The sequence below is a fragment of the Hesperophylax consimilis genome, chromosome 8 (genome assembly GCF_061612785.1).
Source record: "Hesperophylax consimilis isolate HC1 chromosome 8, BYU_Hcon_1.0, whole genome shotgun sequence".
In the NCBI taxonomy this organism is placed as follows: Eukaryota; Metazoa; Arthropoda; class Insecta; order Trichoptera; family Limnephilidae; genus Hesperophylax; species Hesperophylax consimilis.
Window position 1 is genome coordinate 551,395 of NC_142843.1, and position 23,696 is coordinate 575,090.

The 23,696-nt window shown below is 37.3% G+C and overlaps 1 protein-coding gene across 1 annotated transcript in view; it reads left to right on the forward strand.

The window, feature by feature from the left end:
• The window catches only part of LOC149421355 (receptor-type guanylate cyclase Gyc76C-like), a 161,239-nt gene continuing 137,543 nt past the window's right edge, over window positions 1–23,696 (forward strand). The window contains exons 1-2 of the mRNA XM_089634349.1: window positions 1–174; window positions 1,763–2,093. The gene's annotated coding sequence lies outside the window, so the exon portion shown is untranslated. The remainder of the gene's footprint in view (window positions 175–1,762; window positions 2,094–23,696) is intronic.

Here is a 23,696-nt window from a genome sequence, read left to right on the forward strand (position 1 = left end):
TTCTGAGGAGTTGAAAGCGCGTTGTTCCGTGTGCGGTGGAATTTTAAAAAGTAGTTTGCAAACGTCAAGACAAGATATTTGTATTATTTGAAACGTGCTAAAATCACAGTGCCATTCATATTTTTCTGTCCTTGCACAGTGCGACTGTTTTCTGTAATTTGTGAACATTCTCAGGTATTGTGTTTGTTTTACGAAAACTTTAATTCGCCTTCAACTTTGTTTTGACAATAATTCTGGATAATATTATGAATTCGCCCTACGAAATTAGAGTTTGATAACAGTGTAAAATATGTTTAATAGGATACCTACATCAGTATTCCATCGCTGTTTTTACGGCTTAAGCAGTATTATATCGCGTTGTCTATGTTGTTGACAAAACGCATTAGTAATTTTGTAAACAAATTGTGTTCGAGTCATCCGATGCAGAGCAGAGTGTGCACACGACCTTTGATGTTTGTTATCTTCTAAAGCGATTTTAAAAGTTCTCTTCCCGAAGCCGCTGTTACACACGGTACACAGGCACTACAGGCAACAGGCGACCAGCGACGGGCAACAACACACACTCAGTCCTCAGTTCTGTTCTGTACAATCTGTCAAGTAGAGTCGGTGATAACAGGCCTGCACCAACACCAACACCAACCTGAACCCTGGCTGTCTCTGAAGACAGTACCTAGCCGCAGTACTTACTCTTACTCAATGAAAGCGAATAAAACACATCCTAATACATGACACTCTCTCGTTCGTACAGAAGCTTTTGTCCACAAGACGCAAGAGACACTAACGCATTGCAATACGCAAGTTTAGTGACTCCAGATGAGATGCTTGGAATTCTTGATAATCTTATGTAAAAACATGAATAATACAATCACCGTTGTTTACTGATTCAATAACTGAGTGGAATGCGTTGGTTGCACTCTACTCTGGTCTGGTGCATGTATGAATGTTATGCACCCGACCAGCACCATGTTCATGTTCCCTGTGTTGTATTGGGCTCGGGTTTGCTTTGCTGCTAGCTATCGCTGGCCAACTCTCCGCACTCCAACACTGTGTTGCTCGTGCATGTAAATGTAAGCTAACGAATACTTGCCTGTTTTTATCAACTTGTCCGAGCTATTTTTAGCCCGGAGACACTGCACATATTAATTTTATGTAAAATTGGTTGTGAAATGTAAATTCTCGTGCAAATCGTTGCAACAGTTTCCCAAGGCAATTATTATTGTTCGGTAAAGAAAACATTGTCTGTTATAGGTAAAAATAAATACGCAGAAGAAGATACGGAGTCTGGCCGAAGATGTTCATTAGCTGAACTACTGATAAGAGGCTTTTACGTGTTATTTACAGAACGAGGAATAGCAGTTCATAATATTATAACTAAATATTCATACACACGTATTTTCAGTGCCTACCTAAATTGTCGCTTTTTAACGGCTAGTTTTTACTAGTTTCCCCTGAAAATACAAATTTCTTTATCTCTTAGAAAAGCTTAATTTCTAGGAAACCTTATCTAGAATAATACCCAAATTAAAATAGATTTAGATAAAAAATATAAGCAAACTGAAAACCGACAATAGAACATTTTCTACAGAATATTATAAATAGTACCTACCTACATACTAAAATCCAATAATTTAAATTTGGTGAATTGTAAGTAGGTAAGTACTTCGACCAAAAACTTCAGTGACGTTGCGTGTTTTGTTTTATTCGGTAGTATCAAACATAATATACCTAATTAAGTACCTTGGTACTAAAATTTATTTTTCAGGTTGTTAGTAGGTATAACAAGCATCCTAGTAACAAGGTACCTACCTACCTACCGCAGTGAACTAAATATAAATAGCCTACAAATTGATCAACAACAATTACAAGTTCGTTCTAAAATCGTCAATTAGTTGAAGCGATAACCTACCCAAGTAAAAGTGCTGATGAACCTTTGAACCCACAGAAAAAGAAAATTAGTGCATTTATCAAAAGGACAAGTGCAATAATACGTGTCAAGTTGTGTTCATGTTGTGTTGATCGTCCCTGCTGCCAATATCCCCGGCTGAGGATTGCTCTCAAGGCGGAAGTATAGCATCCACCCCCCAACACACATGGTAAGATTCTGCTCATAAGATTCACTAATAAATAATTCAAAGGTCCTCCAGCAACACAGCAACCCCAAAGATGACATAGACCCCGAGGGAAAAGAAAGAAAAGCACCGGCTTTCCCGGCGCTACAGACCATTCAATCTGATTTAGTTGAATGTAAAGTTGAACCGTGTGGAGATGCGTGGCTATTAAGGTAATGGATTTAACGCAGGAGCATCCAACCAAGTTGAATCTTCTACGCTATACGCATCACGGCTTGGCCTATTTCAGCGTATCTCTCGCCATACACTACCAATCAGAATGTATGGCGAGCGATATGCTGAAATACAGAATATCCGGGGGTAAAGTGCACTAACTTCGGGAGGTGATTCTACGTGATAGTTAAATAAAGAAAAATGACTTTCGAAATTCCAACTTTTAGTGGTACTTTTCAGGTAAAAACTTAAAATTGGTCCGCCGTGTGTGGCCGGCATTATTATTGCGCTGTTGCTAAATCTACTTTCCCGCTGTCATTCCGTCAGTCTAAATTGCTGCGTTTCGTGTCAATAACTTTTATGTTTTTCGCAAAGGATCTGATAATTTAATGTATCTAGACGTGTTTAACTTTAAAAACTTGATTGTTTTAATCCAAACGTTAATGTAGTGTGCATTTAAAGACTTACTTGAAAGAAAATCTTTATTCAGTGCGTGTTTTCTTCAAAGACTTACTTTTAACATTGTGTTATGCGTAATTTGAATTTCTGTAACAATGTCTGGCTTCACCCACGAATAATGGGCAGACATTAGGTTTACGGGCTACATAACGTAAATTACACATGGAAAGTTGACATTTTGAAAAATCGTTTAATTGGTCAAAAGCAGTTAGTTCAAAGTGTTACTACATTTTGTTTAATTTTAGTGCAGTTCTCTTTTGAATTTGGTTTAAAACATACGAATTGTAGCATAATTGTAAACGTCAAACACTCGGCGTAATGTTATTGTTTATTACCATTTCAATGGACACGGGCTATTTACAACGTTGCCACCTCGTTCTCGAAGCAGCTTCACAGCGAATTTATCGGGTAAGTTTGTCCTCACACCAAGGATTTTTAGTAGGTATGTCTTTTTGTATGGGAAAAAAAGGAAAAAAATTATTTATCTTTTTTTCCCCTACCATCATGTAGAATCACCTCTCGAAGTTAGTGCAATTTACCCCCTACAACTTGTACAGCGGCGCTTATGGTGTGGTCTGTCACAGGCTTTACTCAATCTGCCTAGGGAACCGTCGTGCGTAGTTGTTTGTGTGCGTAGAGTGTACATTTAACGAATAAAAATCAATAAAATGACAGGCATGACTAATGATTGTAAAGTTTTGACGATTTTTTTTACACTTTATTACGATGTACTCTAATAGAGATACCAGGGGGCCTACTTTGTATCTTTCGAAACTTAACAAACATAAATGTATTGCGGAGGAATACCTGAAATTTGAATTCAGTGTTTAGTATATTTAGAGAGATATTTTATTAATTAGAGACGATGTTCACTCAGTTGATAGCACCGGCAAGCAAATGTTAAACCACGAACTTACTGGTTTGTTAACCCGAAATATACAGAGAAGGGCCCCAGAAACGGCTTTTGGAACAGTTCAAATGTATCGAAAAAGATGCTACGAATGAAACCGTAAAAAACTCATTTAATAGCATCAAATGGCTGAATATTTTTCGTTCCCGAGCCATTTATTTCCCCATTTGTATTTTTCTTTTGATGTTAATAGTTAGTTAATGATGTCGCTAGAACAATTGAAATTTTTTTTATAAAGTAGATGTCAAGCTGAGAGGGGCAACTGACAAAATTGTAAAGTAGATGGCAAGCTGAGAGGAGCAACTGACAAAATTGTAAAGTAGATGGCAAGCTGAGAGGAGCAACTGACAAAATTGTAAAGTAGATGGCAAGCTGAGAGGAGTAACTGACAAAATTGTAAAGTAGATGGCAAGCTGAGAGGAGCAACTGACGAAATTGTAAAGTAGATGGCAAGCTGAGAGGAGCAACTGACAAAATTGTAAAGTAGATGGCAAGCTGAGAGGAGCAACTGACAAAATTGAACTAACTCAACGGTTGAACAAACAAAATTGAGTGGTCTATAGGGGATTTAACTGTTTACCTAACTTTCATTTTAAGAGGCGGGTATGGGTTCCTAGGTAGGTCACCCCCAGTGGCTCGTTATGTTTTGTGACTTAGCAGGAGTGCCCGGATTCATGCGGTGAGGTTTGTCCAGATTTTTGCGGCGGATGCGTCTGCCTACCAACTGCGTTGCGGGCCGGATCGGGAAAGGCTGGTTGAGGGAGACTTTGATCTCTCCATCCGGACTCTCGACCCATCGCCTTACACACCGACCCCTAAATTCCTACCTATTCTTCCCATTTTTTTCTTCGTAGAATTTCCTCTTCTTCATTTAGTAGGGTAGGTTCATAGGCCAGTGTGGAGCTAATGTAAAATAGGTAGATAATCTTTCTTTTACACCGTCGAGTGTTTACAACGTGCGCCGCGCACCTTCCACTCAAATATCTATTGGCAATTAGTTGTTGAAAATGCATTTGTATGCTTGGAGTAAGAATGTAATATTGTGAAACCCCAATGCGGTAGCGGCATAGTCCTGCCAGTGAGAGCTTCTTTATGACATCTCTTTCTTCTACGTAGGTAGTCAAGAGAAAGAAAGAGATTTTACAACAAGTCTGCCAGCAGCATGTCTTTACCAGATTTTTGGTTTACCTAAATAGAGCAAACAATAACCGGTTATTTATTACAAGATCGAAGCGTTATTTCGGAATTTTATATTTGAAGAGATGTTGTGATATGATTGTTGTAGGTAACGCACATGTTTTCGGTAAAGCGCTACCTACTAAAAGAATACCACATACACGGTTAGAATGTACAAGACATAGGCCCGGTATATCGGTTAATTTAAAGCTCGGCTTGATTGGAATGTGGGGCTTAGCGCGGCTTGGAACATAATCCTTATATAGGTCGGAAGCCTAGATATCGGCAATATTACACGCACTATCTGTGATTTTATTAAAGAAAAGTACTTGATTTTCTATGTTGCGTGTGTGGTATATCTACGGCTCCCACGTCTTCAGGAGATGGTGAGGTTTCAAAATTTCAAATTTTTAGGCGGGCTAATTTACGAGTTGATATTTTGATCGTTACGAGTTGATTTTGAAGTTCCCCACTCCAATCAGCAAGATGCTATATGCGAGGCTACTAATTTTAAATAGTATTTGTTTTGCTGTAGTCAATGCACTATTCATGAAATGATGACAACACTGTCCTGACGTTGAAAAAATCCTCGTATAATACCTTACCAGATTATTTGTTTATTTTAGATTGGTTATCAATTAATAACATCAAGATCCTCCTTCGCTCGACGAATGTAACAGTCCATACTGATAAAAGTATGCAATTTACGTATATTTCTGTGAGATTGGAGAAATGTCATATTCTACATTTATTACTGCTGGCGCCTCGGTGCCTAAAGAGGGAACTACGATTTAGCCCGCTTAAGGTGGCGACACGCATCATGGCTTGGTCTATTTCAGCATATCGCTCGCCATGCACTAGCAATAGGAATTTATGGTGCTTCATTCATTCCCATTGCTAGTGCATGGCGAGCGATATGCTGATATAGACCAAGCCATGAAAATATAGCGTGATCTGTCACAAGCTTAACTTTGCGCGAGGAATATCGCACATAGCGAGGATTCGGACTGACTGATATAACGGCCCATAATAATTTAACGTGTTCAATGATCACATAAATTGTGAACGTCTTTTTTATTCAAACAGATATGTTTGTGGTCCGCGCACACCAAGAAAAAAGTGAACATTGATGGTATCTGGGAAAGCGGGAAAGGTCACAAAAGTGATTATTTAGGCGATAGGCGATAGCGCCCTTGAGGTGATTTTTCACAAAAACGGCGCTCTACAAATTATCCAATTATTATTAATCTACCTGGTGGTGGTTACAACGAATATTAAGAAGAGGATTACTAAATCAATTATTCTTCCAAAACCTCTTTCTCTTTTCTCAGACACATCACATACCTAAAAACGATAGAAACTCGCATAGACACCATTACGAACAACTCCTCAATAAATTCATCAATGCGCAATATAAAAAAGAAGGGACGTCAAACAATGCAGGGTGTATCGGCACGTACCCGACAAACTTTAACCAGCTATTCCTTAGCACATTTGCAGTAAAAAATGTTATTGGCACTTTGCTGTCCGGTAACATTTTTTTTAATAAAAAATTTCCTATTCATATTTTCACCACATGTCACCAATGTTTTATCCTTTGTCAAAGTTTGAAAACCCGTCTGGCAATATTTTGTTCGAGTTTCGTTGAATAATGTACGTACGTACCTACGTTGGCGCGCTTTTACAATCACAACGAAATGGCACGGCACCATTCGTCTCATTTTTAACTATTATTATTTAGTGTGTACGATAGAGCGAGGACACTTTTTGACACACTTGCTAATAACAACTGTTGAACACGAGAAACAATTCCAATGACAGTGACGGAGTGTGGATTTTTTTGTTTTGTTTTTAATTGAAAAACAATGTTACCGGACAGCAAAGTGCCCATAACATATTTTACTCCAAATGTGCTAAGGAATAGCTGGTTAAAGTGTGTCGGGTACGTGCCGATACACCATGTATATGTATTTTTTAATTAATTATTATGATCGAGTAAGATAGATGTTGTAATATGTTCATTATAAATAAATTGTTGCTAAATAGGTTGTAGGTTATGTTCTCATCAATTATTACTATGTATTTATTACAATTAGGTAAAAGACATAATAATTAGTATTGCGTTACTGGTTTTTTCATTATTAACTTTTAATTAATTATCTTTGGGTTTTAAATTTATTCATTCGCTCGCATGTATAAGGGAAAAATTACGGTAGAAACAATTTTCCCACAAGAATGAAATGTTTTTTCCGGAGGAAAAGTAGCACATCTCACTTCCCAGTCCTCCAACTCTATCCCTATGCAAAGCATCGGTCGCTCCCTTGCGACGTGAAAGAAGGACAAACAAAGAAGCATTCATATTTATATACATTATACAGTTTGTGACTCAAAAACTAATAATTATTAAGTACCATGATTGCTCTAGTGATGATGGCATGATTCCATTTTACAAAGAAAATAAACACTCCGCGTTCCGAGTTCGTTGTTAGTTAGTTCCGAGTAGTCGACATCGCTTGCTGATAGTGATATGTGCAGGAAAATATTGTTATTATAAACAATAGATAAGGCGAGCTTTACAAAACTATTATTGAAATATCGAATGACGACGCGGCTCCATTTCCTAGAATTGTAAGACCGGTTGCATTTTTAGTTGAGGTTGTAACAAGTTCTATTTTTATTTTTAGCTGTCTGTTACTCTTGTTGAAGGTTGTCTGCTGCATTGTTCACTCTACCGCATTCGCCAAGTGCCGCTTTGTTTGCTAAACAGCAACTGACTATGCCACAGTTAGCCATCTGCTCCACTAGCTAGTGTCGACCACCTATCTCTCACTAGCACTAGCCAGCAGCTAGCCCAGTTGCCCAGGTCAACTCCTCAATGGGGCCTGCCTGGCCAGTGACGCAACTCCCCTGGATATTTGTTTGAACCAGGCACCCAAACTAGCAGCCTTCAACGTATGGTACACCGCGCCGCTCACCAAACTGAAAACTCGAAGCTAAAAAGGGCCATGGCCAGTGATGACTTGTACTCACAAACATGGGTGGTGCGCTGAAAATATTGTCAGGCTATCCCCTGCGCCAGGTACAGAATTCTAGCAATTTTGAAGCTTGTACCGACCGATTATCAGTATGCGAACTGTGAGCTAAAGTGGTGCCATCTCAGCGCGACAAATTAATGTATTGTGTCATCGGGTGTATCCGCATCGCCGAATAGTTCCGAGGCATTGATGAGCGCCGCTCGTTTCGTGAAAAATCAATACAATGGTGAACATCCATGCTCTGCGCTTATAGATAATTGATATTCCCAGGCGGCATTTTTCGGTGAGATATATGAAATCCCCTCGCACCACGTGACTTATGACACGTGATACAAATAACAAAAATTCGAGCCGGTTGAATTTAACTTTTTTTTAGTATTGGTTGGTAATGATTATTTTTAACGCTCCTTAGGGTTAGCTTCCAGTGGTCATGGCCCTGAAGTAGAAGGTAGGAGAAGCAGGCTCACGAAACGTCGGTTTCCTTTGCTCTCCTGGTAGCACGGGACCGTCTTCATACAGGGGCCAGGTACATCAGGGTAATTTGAGTTGGTATCACGATACTCAGCTATGAGGCGTCAACTCAAAAAGTATTCTAAAGTTTAGGTTTTATTGAAATCATACATTTTTTTTTTTTTTTTTAATATTAACTCCACACAGGAGGCCCTGAAGAAAATAATTTCCCTCAGGGCCTATGTCATCTTTGGGGATGCTGTGTGGAGGGTCTTTTTGTGGAGAGGAAGGAGTGAACATGGGTCTTGAAGAGTCCCATGTTGTAGGAGGGAGGAAACACAGAGGCCGGCAGTTCGTTCCACAGCCGAGCTGTTGAACTTAAGAACGAATCGTAGAAGCGACCCGTTCTCATGTGACAATTATGTCTATCCATTCTATTTATGGGATAACCATAATCTACCATGTGTCTTGTCAACATAAGAGTACCGACACACTTGGCGTAACGACCATTTTCTATATAAACGTCCAAAAACAAATTATGAAGCAAACTCTTTAACAAATTAATATATAAATGATGTCGACATTTTAAACATGATAAATTCGATGTTTAACACGCCTAAACTTATGTTTAACACACCTGAATTTCTGATAATATATTGTATTTATCTATTTTTTAAATCCATTGTAATATAAGTAGTTATTTTATTACTAACACTTGTATGAAGATTGTTACCATTTTTTTACCTAATATAAAAGCCTAAAAAGAGTATAAAATAAAAAATAAAAATTATTTAAAAACAATCAAAACACATACTCATTATAATTAGTTTAGAACATTCTTGCTAATATTTGTACAGAGCTTTAGAGGCAATTTTTTACAAAAACGGTGCTGTGCAAATTATTTATTTTTATAATAATTATTATTAAAATGTGGCCATATTTCATAAAACAACACCGTCACCCTCAACACATAAATTTCACATCTGCCCTGATGGTGACACTGACACTGGAATGCTGTCCGAAACCTTGGCTAAAGAAGGGGGTAGCGCAACACGACATAATACCCCAAAACAAATCACCATAATACTTTAGACCGTGAAAATCTCAAATCATACCTTTTATAAGAATAGTCTCGGCAGCGCCGTGGAGTCTTACGACACGTTGTTCCGCCACTGACCCTGGCAACAATTTGTCTAGTCATTCCTTGTACAACTTCTGATCTGATACAACAAACTGAATCTACTTCCCATACAACAAACTGTTTTGTACTTGATTACTGTTTACCGTTGCTAATCCAGACTTCTTTTTCAAACGATGTTTTAATGCGTCCATTAATTACAATTCAGGTCTTTCATAGATACAGATCTGAACCTTGTAGAAGTTAATTAATTTTCGCGTGGAATCTTGAACTCTGTTAATTATTATTATTTGATTTATTCATTCGCGGGTCGCATTCAATCTCACTAGCTGCCAATTCAATGCACACTTTATAATAAGGCGGAAATGACTCTTGGAATGATTGAAATGATTCTCAAGCGGTATCGAAAGTAATCTAATCTAAAAAATTTCTGCCTTGATGTTCTAGGTGGACACACACATTTTTACCTCGCAGTGGTTCCTTCATCAGCTATTAAACTTCACATTACTCTATATATATATAATAAATTAGATAAGATGCCATGTTTTCATAGCATCACTATTGTCGTTGCATTATTAATATTAATGCATTATTAAATAACAGTTTTAACAAGAAACTCTCCCTAAAGTTAACGAATTTTTCGATGTCATCCGAAAGAATTGGAATCGCAGTCAACGTAAAAGTCGAAAATCATTTTAAGGTTAATGACAATTCCTTTATTAGAAACGGATTTCCGTCCTTTAATCCTTACGCTACTCGGATAGGTATATTCCTTAGGTAAGGATAAGGAACGGTAATCTGCTTCCTGGTTTTGCCACAACGGGTCGCCATTAAAGAACACATAATAGACCTATAATAAACACATAAATAGACCCATGTCAAATTGCCAACCGACGGTAAACATACATCATCGGTAGAATTAAGACAAAACCTTTTGAATGTAAGGGAATTGTCCTACAAAGAATGCGTCTCTTCTGCAAATTCACACATTTACCTCACTCCACACCATCCATTGTACTAGTATTATCGGTGGCTAGGTGGCTAGTGCCTATTGCCTACTGGACAGCGGCCAACCTGTACTGGACACTGGGCAATACACCCGACACACGCCGCACGCAGAATCATTCTCCTTTCCGGTGATTAGGCTATGTCTCTGCTCTGTTAGCACTCGAATATACCTACACTTACTATGGCCATAACTCTATAATAGGCCCGTCTAATGCCGAATATCCTTCTGATCGGTTCATTTCCGTTCTACCGTCTCACCGTCTCTCTCGTCTTGTCGCGCTTGTCTCTCTTGTATCACCCTGACCCGCGATGTGCACACAAATTATTTCAAATTGTAGTTTGTACCGTTGTCAATATAATATCAGGTGTATCCACTACCAGCGTGTCTTAACGAGTCTATAGGTGAACTATTATGTGGGTCTGTCTTTTTGGGGACGCTGTGTGGGGGTCTTTATAAGGCCTGAGTCATGTGAAGCGGTGAATCCCCTACATGATATACCTTGGAAGGAGTTAGTCCGGGTCTCGTGGAGATTCATCAAAATACAAAAGCTGGCATCATTGCTAATAATTGCTGCTGCCCGAGCTGTTGAACATAACAACTAGTCGTTAAAACGATCCATTCTTAAGCGGAAAATGTTACAAAAGTGTCTCCGAGCTGTACACCGTTCTTGAAGGGATCAATGAAAGTAGTTCTTCGCAATGCCTTCCATGTTCACTTGTTGAAATAACCGATTACTTCAACGTAATTGAATCCAAATAAGGTCTTGAAGATATGAGTAACTATAAATCAAGTAGAAGGAAACAAAAAAACCAAAACTGGCAGATTGTTCCATGATAATGCCTCTAATTCCGCAAACCGCTTTACACAATAATTTAATTGCCGGTAGAGCGGACAGACACATTGCGAAAATCCGTCTCGCCGATTGATGCTCTCAGTGTAAATATTTCGCAGTCCGAGCAATGTCAACAGCGCATGACCAAATCGATTGACGGCCGTCGCAAGTCACAAAGGTGAAACTGGTTATCGAGAGAGAGCATATCTATATTTCCTAATGGCTTCACTGTGAAGGCGCACAATCCTCGGCCGTGCTGTGAGCCGCTCTGCCCTCTTCTGAGCTCCGTGCCAAATCTCCCGGGAACATGTGTTGTCCCTGGTCCAATCCAACCAACCGCCACTGACACTTCCAGCATCTGCTCTAACACTGCTGCATTCCAGATCATTGATTGATATTATTTCTAATTTAATTCCTTGTAGAACGTATTACGTAGAAAATCTGATCATCATTATCTACGGTGTATAGTAGTGTGTATTCCATTCATGATTTAAGATTCTCACGGTCGATGGAATTGTTGTTTGACTTTCGGGGTAAAGCCTTGTTATACTTATCAAGATATTTCTTAGCACCAATCGACATTAATTGGGACAGCAGTTAAACGCTTCCTAATATCCGGTTTTAATTAGTATTTCCAAAAGTGACCTCTATAATTGAATTATTTTATCAATTTTAAATATAGATATAGTTAAACGATATCACTGCTTCATAAATAATATTTTCTCTTCACATCTGATGATGAACACTGCGGGGCTATTCGAGACCCAAGAACTGCAATAATACCAGTCATAGCAGTCATGCAGATTCGAATTAGATTATCTTCTTTTGTATTTTGTACACTTTCACAAGTGTTGACCTTTCGGATAAGACTTCTAAATAATGGCATATTAAGGATGCTCCTATAAATATATCTACGTATAATGTAAACATGTAAAAATAGTATATAATCTTGTGCACAAGTGCTTTTCCCCGAATAGCTCAAATAAATAATTCTTTTGATTGATCAAAATGAATAGGGATCAATCAAAGGAAAGAGGTTGATGCTTTGTTTAGTGTACAGCTTTCTATGGATAGGGCTGCACTCGAGAGGTTAATGCTTAATTCAGTGTACAGGTTTCTATGGATAGGGTGGGACTCGAGGGGTTAATGCTTAGTTTAGTGTAGTTTCTATTGATAGGGCTGCACTCGAGAGGTTAATGCTTAGTTTAGTGTACAAGTTTCTATGGATAGGATGGGACTCGAGGGGTTAATGCTAAGTTGAGTGTACAGGTTTCTATGGATATGGCGGGACTCAAGGGGTTAGTGCTTAGTTTAGTGTACAGGTTTCTATGCCGCACGAAAACTAAAGAAAACATTTCAAAATGCGACATTACTTTTACAAAAACAATTCAAATGAAAATAAGGTTCCTACTGGTCACGGTTACAAAAAAAGAAAAACATGGGGTTATTTCTGAATTCCCGATAATATATTTAAATGCATTATTGTATTCATATCGCGAGCTTAAAGAGACACGATTAAAAATATGTTCGAGTTCGCTCTTAATGAATCTGAAGAACCGCTAAATTTAAAATTGGAGCACGGCCAACGATCAAGTCCTCCGAGGTCAGGTCTAGGGCCAACGGTACAGAAAGGAAACACCGCGATTTGGGTCACCGAGATTCACGATCACATTCTTCTACTTTCACGAGCTCATTGTACGTAATACATGTGCCTGATCATAACTCGTATTCACTGGATTATGTTTATGTTCGGTTTCGTTTTCATAACAATCAAATATGATTGGGTAGATAACAAACTATTCATATTTGGAGACAGACGTTTGGGGTAATGTGCCGTGTTGCACTACCTCCTTCTTTAGCCAACGTTTCGGACACCATCATCACAGTGTCTATCATCAGGGGAGATATAATGATAATTGATAACACATATATCATATTTAGTGATTAAATTCTCACCTTACCAGTAGGTCTGTCCTTGGGGCCTTTGTCGTCTTAGGCTGTTTAGAAGTTTAGTGGATATGTTTAATAAAAAGAAGAAGCAAACCTGAGTTGTGGGAGGGAATAAACACAAAAGCCGGCAAATGTCTCATTCTTTCTTTCTCGTCTTTAAAGATAGTCTTTCTCACTTGGAGAAATGTGAACGAAGTGCTAACACATATTATTCTCTTCTAGGTAGTAATTTCTCACTTGGAGAAATGTGAACAATGTGCCTACACATATTAGTCTCTTCTAGGTAGTAATTTCTCACTTGGAGAAATGTGAACCATGTGCCTGCACATATTAGTCTCTTCTAGGTAGTAATTTCTCACTTGGAGAAATGTGAACAAAGTACCACACATATTAGTCTCTTGTAGGTAGTAATTTTTACCCGATTTCTCCCGAAGAACAATGGAATCGAAATATTTGTGATCGTTTCTTGAAATTGATCCACCGATCTGAGATAATTGTTTTGCATCGGCCCAAATTGGTCAGCATTATCTTCTGTGAAAGTAGACAAAAGCGTGTGGATAACAGACGGCTATCAGCACCACACAGTGACTGCTGTTGACACTGGTCGCTGTTTACTGGACTGGACTGGACTACTGAAGTATGTTTAATTGTCGGCGCCACGCAGCAGCAGCGGGGGATTATTAAATGATGCTGTCTATTTGTTGGCGTTGGCTTTATTTAAATGTGCTGTAATGGCCAGTTGACCAATTTTCAAAATCATAATAAATATAATTTTATTGTTTATAATATTATATGTCCTGACTCTGATTTCTTGATATAATCAGTTCCAATTTTGAAAAAGAAACTTCTGAATTCGTTGAACCAGAGTTGCAACAACAGACAAATCGAAATGAGTATGTTTGATAGTGTAATTTGTAATACCTATGTTTTATTGTGACTACCGCGCAAGATAGACAACTGCTCGGATCCATTGGTGTTTGTATTTACCATTTGATGTGTTTTGGAAGGCAGCAGGAAGCGGAGCCATTCCTCCAGGAAGACATCACTGTTCAAATCTGTCAATAAACGCGGCTAAAGTCAATTCAAGTAGCGTTTTGATCTCCAGTTGTAGTTACTCTTCAGGGCGATAATGGTAGTGTTATCTATCACTCTGGAATATAAGCTTATGCTGTAGTAATAAGTTTTTAATCGCTTGTCGTCTGTTTTCCATCCCTTAAAACGGGAAACTTCATACAATTGACTAGTTGCCTGTTTTCGCCCGTTATAAAGTTTGTAAGTGCGAAATTACAACCACCATCACTAATCAGAAGTACATCCTTTCAAAGTGGTACGCATAAAATGTGTATTACAATGCGATTGGTCTGTTGTCAGCCAGCAGGAAAGCAGAACGTTGCATTTACTTACAAATTTAAAATTGAGTATTGTTAATTTATTAAGAATCTCTCCAAATTATTGGTGATTATCGGTTAAAAACGGAACTGCAAGATTGACGAATAAATTAACAGGTTTCCTGATAAACTTTTACTCTACGTCGGAATTCGTCATAATGTATTATCAAGGCAAATAAATACACGTGCATTTAGTAATACTCACTTTTTTACGTGTGTCACGCCCCAAGCTCATACCGCGAAACTTCTGGGGGTGGTTCATCCAAAGAGACGTGATAACCTTTTATATGTGTGGGTTAACAAAAACATACCTATTTATTCAATGTTTCTTAAAAAATATATTTTATTTGGTTACTAGGCGTAGGTTTAGTTACCTCCGAGATGGTATGCGAACACGCGCTAACACGGTCAACGCGCGTTACCTCAGTCACTCTCCTAATCTCCCGTAATGCTTGGCCTGACTCAAAGTGATCCTATAATTAATTAGCTTTTATTAGTTTTACTGTTTTGTTTTCTATTGTACCTTCGTCGTAAGCCGTGTAGGTATGTATATTAATGATTTTAATTTAATGTTTGCGATTGTTATCATTAGCCAGAACTGAAGGAAAGTGTGTGATTTATTAACATCTTTCAGTGAAAATACACTAATATTTAAAATTCTCAAACGTAATTATAAAAACTCAACCATGCGTGACTATTAACACCAAGTCCAAACTAACACCACTACCAAATATACCACCACAGGTAAATACAGGTAATATTTTAAATATCACTGATAGTTACGAACCGGGTTTTTCAGATTTTCAATGTTTTCCAAATATTTTTTCTAAGTGACAAACAATAATAAAGCGTCTTGTCTTTTGAGAGTTAAATGGATATTTGAAAGCTCCTCGGTTGTCGTTGGAAAGGTCATACAATGTTTTTAGAATTTAACTCGTATAGAGTGTTTTGTAATAACTATCGGAATAAATGTGGAATCGATGACTCTTTAGTTTGTGCATTTTAGCAATGAAATCAATGCATTCCCGAAGCATCTCCGGGTTTTCTGAGGGACTTATTATTTATAATAATAGCAAATATCATTAGACGCTATTCTAATGAAAAGATGCATGGAAACGCTCGCTGGTTGTGCCCGACCAGTCCCCAGTCCCCGTTAGCGCTGAGCGGCGCCGGCTCCTTATGTACATATAACTAAAGTAATCGCTTGCAGGAAAGGTTTATAAATAGAATCCCAGTTTAACTTTTTGTTTTCTTTCTACGGTGGAGCTTCGCAGTGGTCCAACGGCTTTTTCTACACCGAGAGGAGCGGATCTTCCGTCGCCTGAACGGGTTCACAGTCCACAGTCCTGGAGACTTCAGGCACTAGGCTTCTCGTGGAGAGATCCCATTCTAACCCTTCGACCACAAAGGACCCAGAGGGAACTGTCTCTTCCTTTCAACTGCGTCACTTCATTTCACAATCCTCCAGTTGCTCCGTTTGAGCGATTGTTGGCGCTTCGAGGGAAGTTCTCCACGCATCTATAGGTGGATAGAATTTAAAATAGATCACATTTCTATTTTTAATACAACAAGGTTGTTGCTTGTTACCTCCGGGAATGTTGCTTCCAGGAATAGCGCTTACTCTAAAAGTCGTGCAAGTGCATACACATTTTTCTATGTATGGTACATTGTGACAGTAATAGCGACTGTGATCTTCAAATAAAGGTAGTTAATAACACGTACATAAAAAACAGTTCAATAATTATTGATAGGTAGGTACCTTTACACATTGTTATCGAGTATGAGTTTTATTGAGTGACATTGTTTTGGGAACATTTCACTAGAAATGAGAATGTGTACCGAAATGCTAAAAGTATCCGTGCTAGAATAATGTTAGTTTTTATTGTTTGTATTGCAAGTTGTGTTTAATTCAGGAAAATAGTTTTGGCGATTAATGATTGTACAGTACCAAATAGAGGTAGTTTATAACACGTACATAAACAACAGTTCAATAATAATTTATGGTACCTTTAGGCATTGTTGTCGAGAATGAGTTTTATTGAGGGACATTGTTTTGGGAACATTTCACTAGGAATATGTGTACCGAAATGCTAAAAGTAACTGTGCTAGAATAATGTTTGTTTTTGTTGTTTATATTGCGAGTTGTGTTTAGTTCAGGATAATAGTTTTGGCGATTAATGATTGTACACTACCAAATTTGTCTACGTTAATTTGAATGCAGGATCCGCTCGGCGACATTACTTATATATGTCATTGATATTTTAGTGTATATTTTCAATGTTGGCACGGTGTCCAGTATCGTGTAAAGAATCGAGAATGTTGGTATTTTGTCCCAATTTAAAATGAGAATTCGGGCAACAAGTTGAATAGTACACGTGTTGGTTGGTTGGTTTGCTGGTTGGCTGGTCGGGTGTGCGGACTGTTTGCACTGCGGCTGATGGCTGATTGCCGGGGAAAAACACCGCCCGTGTCAGTGAATGTCTCGCGGGCAAATAACGACACATACATTACGTTTTCACTCTCACGTTCCGTTACTTTTATGACTTCGGGGTTGTGCAGCCCTGGAAAATTCCGCCAGGGCCACCAACTTATCAATATTTTATTGAAAATTTCGCCTATCGCTGAAGATCATTCTCTATTCCCTGGCGCAGAGGGGAGAAGCTCTCATTCAAATAATTATGTACGCAAATAAACTTAATAATTGTCATAAATATTCAAATAATACAAAAGGGTTGTTTGTACCGATGTTTCAAATAACTTTACGGATCTGCTAAGAGCTAATCACTAATTTCCAAAGATCGGGTATATTGTATTTTTCTTTTGGATACTTCTCTGTTTTTAATAATCCGAATATCCGCTGAAATTGTTGAAATAAGTTTTCACTTTAGTTATAACAGTTGTGTACAATTTGAAGAAATGTGAACTTTTCGTATATTTTTAATACATGTTCAGTTGTGTGGCAATGCACAATGAAACACAAAATGTAATTCTCTCTCTTTCGTGTAATTTGTTAGTAATGGAGTTTGAAGTGTTTTCATAACGAGTCAGTATTCTAGTGTTGATCGTTCCTACTCCCGAGCACATCTTTGACCAATTACAAATGTATGATTTTCAGCTGACAAGCTCGCCTTTCATTAGTGTTCCCAGGAATCCTTGACTTCTCATCGCGATTGCCATACTTATTTGAATATAAACAAATATATTTAGTCTCTATAATTCAGTACTAGTAGTGATCAGTGGCTGCTCTTGTCTCTTGGCTCTTGAGTGGTAAGTTTGATAAATTCGGTATTGATTTTGTTTAGTCCAATTTCAGTTTTATCAGTGCGCTGCACCGATTTCATGGAAATTTTATACAAAAAACCGAATTTTCGGAAAAAACGTTTTCGGCTACAACAACATCAATAATGGATTCTTTTTAGCATTATACTACATCCAAAAGTCACGAGCCGCCACTGGTATTGAGTGAGGTACTATGCACTGTACTGCATACTATACTATACTAAGTTAAAGATTCTTCTCGAAGTTCCACCGTTTCAGCTACTCACTTTCTAAATTCACCATTGCACACATGATAAATGATTAAGATCTTCGGCTGGTAAATTACGCAACTACGCATGCATATATAATTGATATGTTAAGTACCTACCTCTTAACCTAAGTAGCTAATTACGTCCCTTACAAATGTGAACGGTATTTTTTTCTTTTGATTTTCCGAGTAGTCACTTTTTACTTTTTGTCAAAAACTCGACAAAACCACGAGAGGCTTTTCTTTCAAAGGGAGATGCTATGAAAACCCACATTCAAATTATTTTTCATACTATGTTTTTTTCAGCATATTCATTAAATTCAGTTACATTGTGCCTTGCCAGATTAACCACTCTTGTCTAGAAAATTTATTATCATTTTGTTATTTCAAAATATAGAATGTATTGCATTACACAACCCCTGCATGCAATCTTGAATCAACTATTATCATCATTAATCTTATTTCTAAATATTTCCGCTTGACATTCAATTTCAAATCGTTCAAAAAATGTTAAAATTTTGAAATGATTTTCCGATGGTTTTTCCCTTTGTTTAAGAAAGGAAAAACAAAAAACCAACTTCATTTACCACTTTATACGAAACTACAGCACATTTAATTAGACAAACGCATTATAAAGGTTATTGTTTTTTCACTTTCTTGTAAACTTCATTTACCACTTTATACGAAACTACAGCACATTTAATTAGACAAACGCATTATAAAGGTTATTGTTTTTTCACTTTCTTGTAAACTTCATTTACCACTTTATACGAAACTACAGCACATTTAATTAGACAAACGCATTATAAAGGTTATTGTTTTTTCACTTTCTTGTAAACTTCATTTACCACTTTATACGAAACTACAGCACATTTAATTAGACAAACGCATTATAAAGGTTATTGTTTTTTCACTTTCTTGTAAACTTCATTTACCACTTTATACGAAACTACAGCACATTTAATTAGACAAACGCATTATAAAGGTTATTGTTTTTTCACTTTCTTGTAAACTTCATTTACCACTTTATACGAAACTACAGCACATTTAATTAGACAAACGCATTATAAAGGTTATTGTTTTTTCACTTTCTTGTAAACTTCATTTACCACTTTATACGAAACTACAGCACATTTAATTAGACAAACGCATTATAAAGGTTATTGTTTTTTCACTTTCTTGTAAACTTCATTTACCACTTTATACGAAACTACAGCACATTTAATTAGACAAACGCATTATAAAGGTTATTGTTTTTTCACTTTCTTGTAAACTTCATTTACCACTTTATACGAAACTACAGCACATTTAATTAGACAAACGCATTATAAAGGTTATTGTTTTTTCACTTTCTTGTAAACTTCATTTACCACTTTATACGAAACTACAGCACATTTAATTAGACAAACGCATTATAAAAGTTATTGTTTTTTCACTTTCTTGTAAACTTCATTTACCACTTTATACGAAACTACAGCACATTTAATTAGACAAACGCATTATAAAGATTATTGTTTTTTCACTTTCTTGTAAACTTCATTTACCACTTTATACGAAACTACAGCACATTTAATTAGACAAACGCATTATAAAGGTTATTGTTTTTTCACTTTCTTGTAAACTTCATTCACCACTTTATACGAAACTACAGCACATTTAATTAGACAAACGCATTATAAAGCTTAGTATTTCTTCACTTTATTTTAATTTGTATAAAAATAATTAAAAAACTATATAATTAACGTTAAATGCTTAGAGAAAGTTTGGTGTTAAATTGTGATTGCCGTTTGTGTTTTCTGACCAAATAGAAAAGGAGTTTTACTGATTTTTTAAATGTTTCGTGACAAATAAAGCACTACGTGGTCCGAGTGGTTAAATATTCCACTGTTTAGTCATTGTTTCCTCTGCAGCATCTTCATCTATCCCTTCTCCTTCTGCTACTTCCCTCTCCACCACAATTAAAAGACGCGTATTATTTCCGCATTAATTGCTTCAGGTTTTTATTTCCTGTTGTTCCTGTTCCCAAATCGTTGATGTTTGAAATAAATTTGGTGGTTATAACGGTATTTTTACTATAATTAAAAAGAATAGTTGACCTGTAAAAAGGCCCTGTCTCTTAGGAAAGCAACCCCTATTAGCAGGCTAGTTTACCCGCGGCAGTATTGTACAAACACGTAGATTAAACACCACTCACCCCCCCCCCCTCACGTCACGTGGCCAGGGGTGGAGCTCACATTTCAATTAGAGTCGTCGTCACCCGTGAGTATCAAATTCACAGTTTCTCAGCCTAGGTCAATAATACATTTTAGGGAATTTTATTTTTGTGAACTCACAAAGGGAGATTTCCAACAAAGCTTACCACCCAAAACTGTACTGAAAAGTACCTAAAGTAGAATTTATTTTAATACGTCTGTTTCAACAAAGGTGTACCCTCTGTCGAAAAAGACAAATGTCGAAAAACACGTGTAAATAACTTGATAGATAAATAAATAAATAAAAATATTAAATAAAGTTTTATGAAATTGGTCCTACAAGTAAAGGTAGATGGGTGCTTGTGTGATATATGGTTATGAATGAAAGGATTACTTACTACGGGCTAACTCCGAAACAACTTTTCCACTCATCCATCATTTTCTATTTGTAAATATTATATGACATTCTGAAGAGATCAATTAATTAGCGCCTAATAGATTCTTCGAAAGTGAATCCCAATGTATTCAAATTAAGCATTCAGCTTCGTATTTAACAATTGATTGATACAAACAACAAATTTAAAAGTTTCACAATACAAAACTGCAAGAAAATAGTTGCATAGACCTAGAAACCCCGGACAGAAAAATTGCGAATATGTCCTTATAACAGAGCTCACCGTTCGAGAGGTTTTAGTAATTCTCACAAAGTGTTTTCGCCAATCCACCACTGCGCAGTATCTCCATTTCCAATACCCAATAGGTTACCCGAGCCCAGGGCTCCTAGCTTGGAGGGTGTGGCGCTAATGTTCCGAGAGTTCTCGATAGCTCCCCCTGCGAGTGGCCACTGGCCAGCAGCCACCACACCCCCACAGACACAAACACCTGTCGATACTCGATAAGGTACAATACACTAGCGATGGGTCATGACTCATTTCAGTAAAAGCGGGAGTCACGGCACTAGCTCAATATATTCGTATGACTCAAAGAGTCGACTCAGTTGAAAGACGGTTCAATTGAACAGGAGTCGTGAGCTCAGAGCTTATGAACAATAAGCATTCTGTGCTTGCCCGATACGGCTCCCCCGATACGGCTTCCCCGATACGGCTCCCCCGATACGGCTCCCCCGATACGGCTCCCCCGATACGGTTTCCCCGATACGGCTTCCAGCTGAATGATCGCCCGACTTTCGGTACCGGTACGAGAAAAATAAGGTGCTAGGTAGTTAGTAGGTAGGTGTAGGTACATATGTCTACGTCCAGATGTCGGGTGTCAAACGCCGTTCACATATCTGAGTATGTTATAACAATGAATATTTGGAATACGGTTTACCGCGAGTGATACGAATACGGCTCATCAAAAGAGCTAACTCAATTCTGCGGCTCGTTTGAGTACGAATCATCGCTACAATACACACCACTATCCAACTGTAATGTCATGTTTTAAATTAATGCAAGTACACTTTACCTCAAGAATGGGATGGCTTTCCTCGACGTCGGCCACACTTTTAAGAAAACATTGTGGAAATGGGCCAGACTTTTGACTTTTCCACCTACTAAATATCTGGAAAACTTATTTTATGAAAAAACGTTCAATCCGTTTTATAGATTCCACTCTCTCAACTGAAGGATTGCAGTTTTTAGAACATTGATATCAGGTGGGAATTATGTGATTGTTCTACCGCCATTTCAATTGTAGGTGCTCCGAACTAGTCTAATCGATCCCTTGGCCACCGTTAGTAATGAGTGTAATTACGCACGCCCAGCATTAGCTGCGTGAGTTTGTTTTTAGGACTCCTTCTTGTGCTCAACAGCTCGACTGTGAAATTGTGAATGCCGGCTTTATGCATTCTTCTCTTCGAGACCCAGCCTCACTCCTTCCTTACCAATTGATTCCTTGACACAGCATTTCCCGACATGGCATTGGCCTTGAGGTTTCCCTCAAATCCTCCTAAGTGGAGATAACAAGTCAACCGGCAAATCACCCAAATTTTCAAGTACTCGAAGAGAATAAATAAACATAATATTTCTATTTCAAGAATTCTTATCTTGGCGTGTTTATTTGAAAACTTATATTTCGGGCCATTAAAATAAGTAGACCATTGCGTAGATACGTAGAATAAAGTGTAGATATATTTGCTGTCTGAACAGATATTAATTTGAAAGGTGACTTGGCCGAACTTGGAAACATTTTAGGTACTATGTTTAATTAACCTAATGCGGATTTAGTTGGCTTCGGGGGATTTAATCCGCATTTCTTTTGACTTTCTGTTCTTAATATTCTAAATTCTTTGTTATTCGATAACGATAGACTTGATCTGTGAATCTTTAATGTCGTCTTTCACCAATCAAATTGAGCGACCGCTGCGTTAATATTTACCTTAATTTTTAGCTTGTTGAGCCTATTATTTAAGTGCTAGGATATTGTATTATTCTAGGCATTGCTCTCAACGGTGCGTTGAACTCTCCAAGTTACTTAGTTTTTACGACCGCGCTAGTAGCGATTAGCGATTAGCGAACTCTAAACCGTGACCGTTAATCATTTTTTTTACCAAACGAAGCATTGTTTGAAGTGGCAGAAGTTAAAATTCGAAATTTCGCTGATTGTTAATTTGTGACATCAAATGTGATGCTTAGGGGTGGAAAATGTATCTTTTTTTTTCAGAGTTCTTTATTTGATTTACAAGAACGTCTATCGTAAACTCCTTGCTAAATTGTTTCGTCTCCTTTACTTTCATAGTCAGAAGTATGAACTAAACGGTGTCAGAAATAAAAAAAAACACCATCTTTATATTTAAAAAACACCAAGCTTTATAATTTATAATATTTTATACTTTATAAACGTACACTTCGAAACCAAAGATTCCGACCGCAATTTGAGAATTGTTTAAAAAATTTTCATTAATTTTTTTTTATATGGAACGAAAAAAAGTGAAGCGGCAGTACTATTTATAATACATTTGTGTCATAAAATATTAGTATTTTTTTGTTATCAGTAGTGATGTATAAATTCCCGGGAATTTATTTCTGGGGAATATTCCCCTGGACGGGGAATTTTGGGAATTTTGAATTTAACAACATAATACCTCAAAAAGAATAATATTTATTAAATAAAAAATAAAATATACACACATATGGTACATATAGAGCAGGATAGATCCATAAAAACTATTCCCATATTTATAGGAATAGGATCCAAGAGAAAAATAACAAAAAAACACCGATCAAAATTATTTTAAAGTGAGTAGTATCTCTATAAAATTGTATACTGTACAGTTTTAGTAGCCTATATACACTTTATGCTCTTAAACGGTACGTATAAAAAATCAATCGTAAAACTGTAAAAATGACAC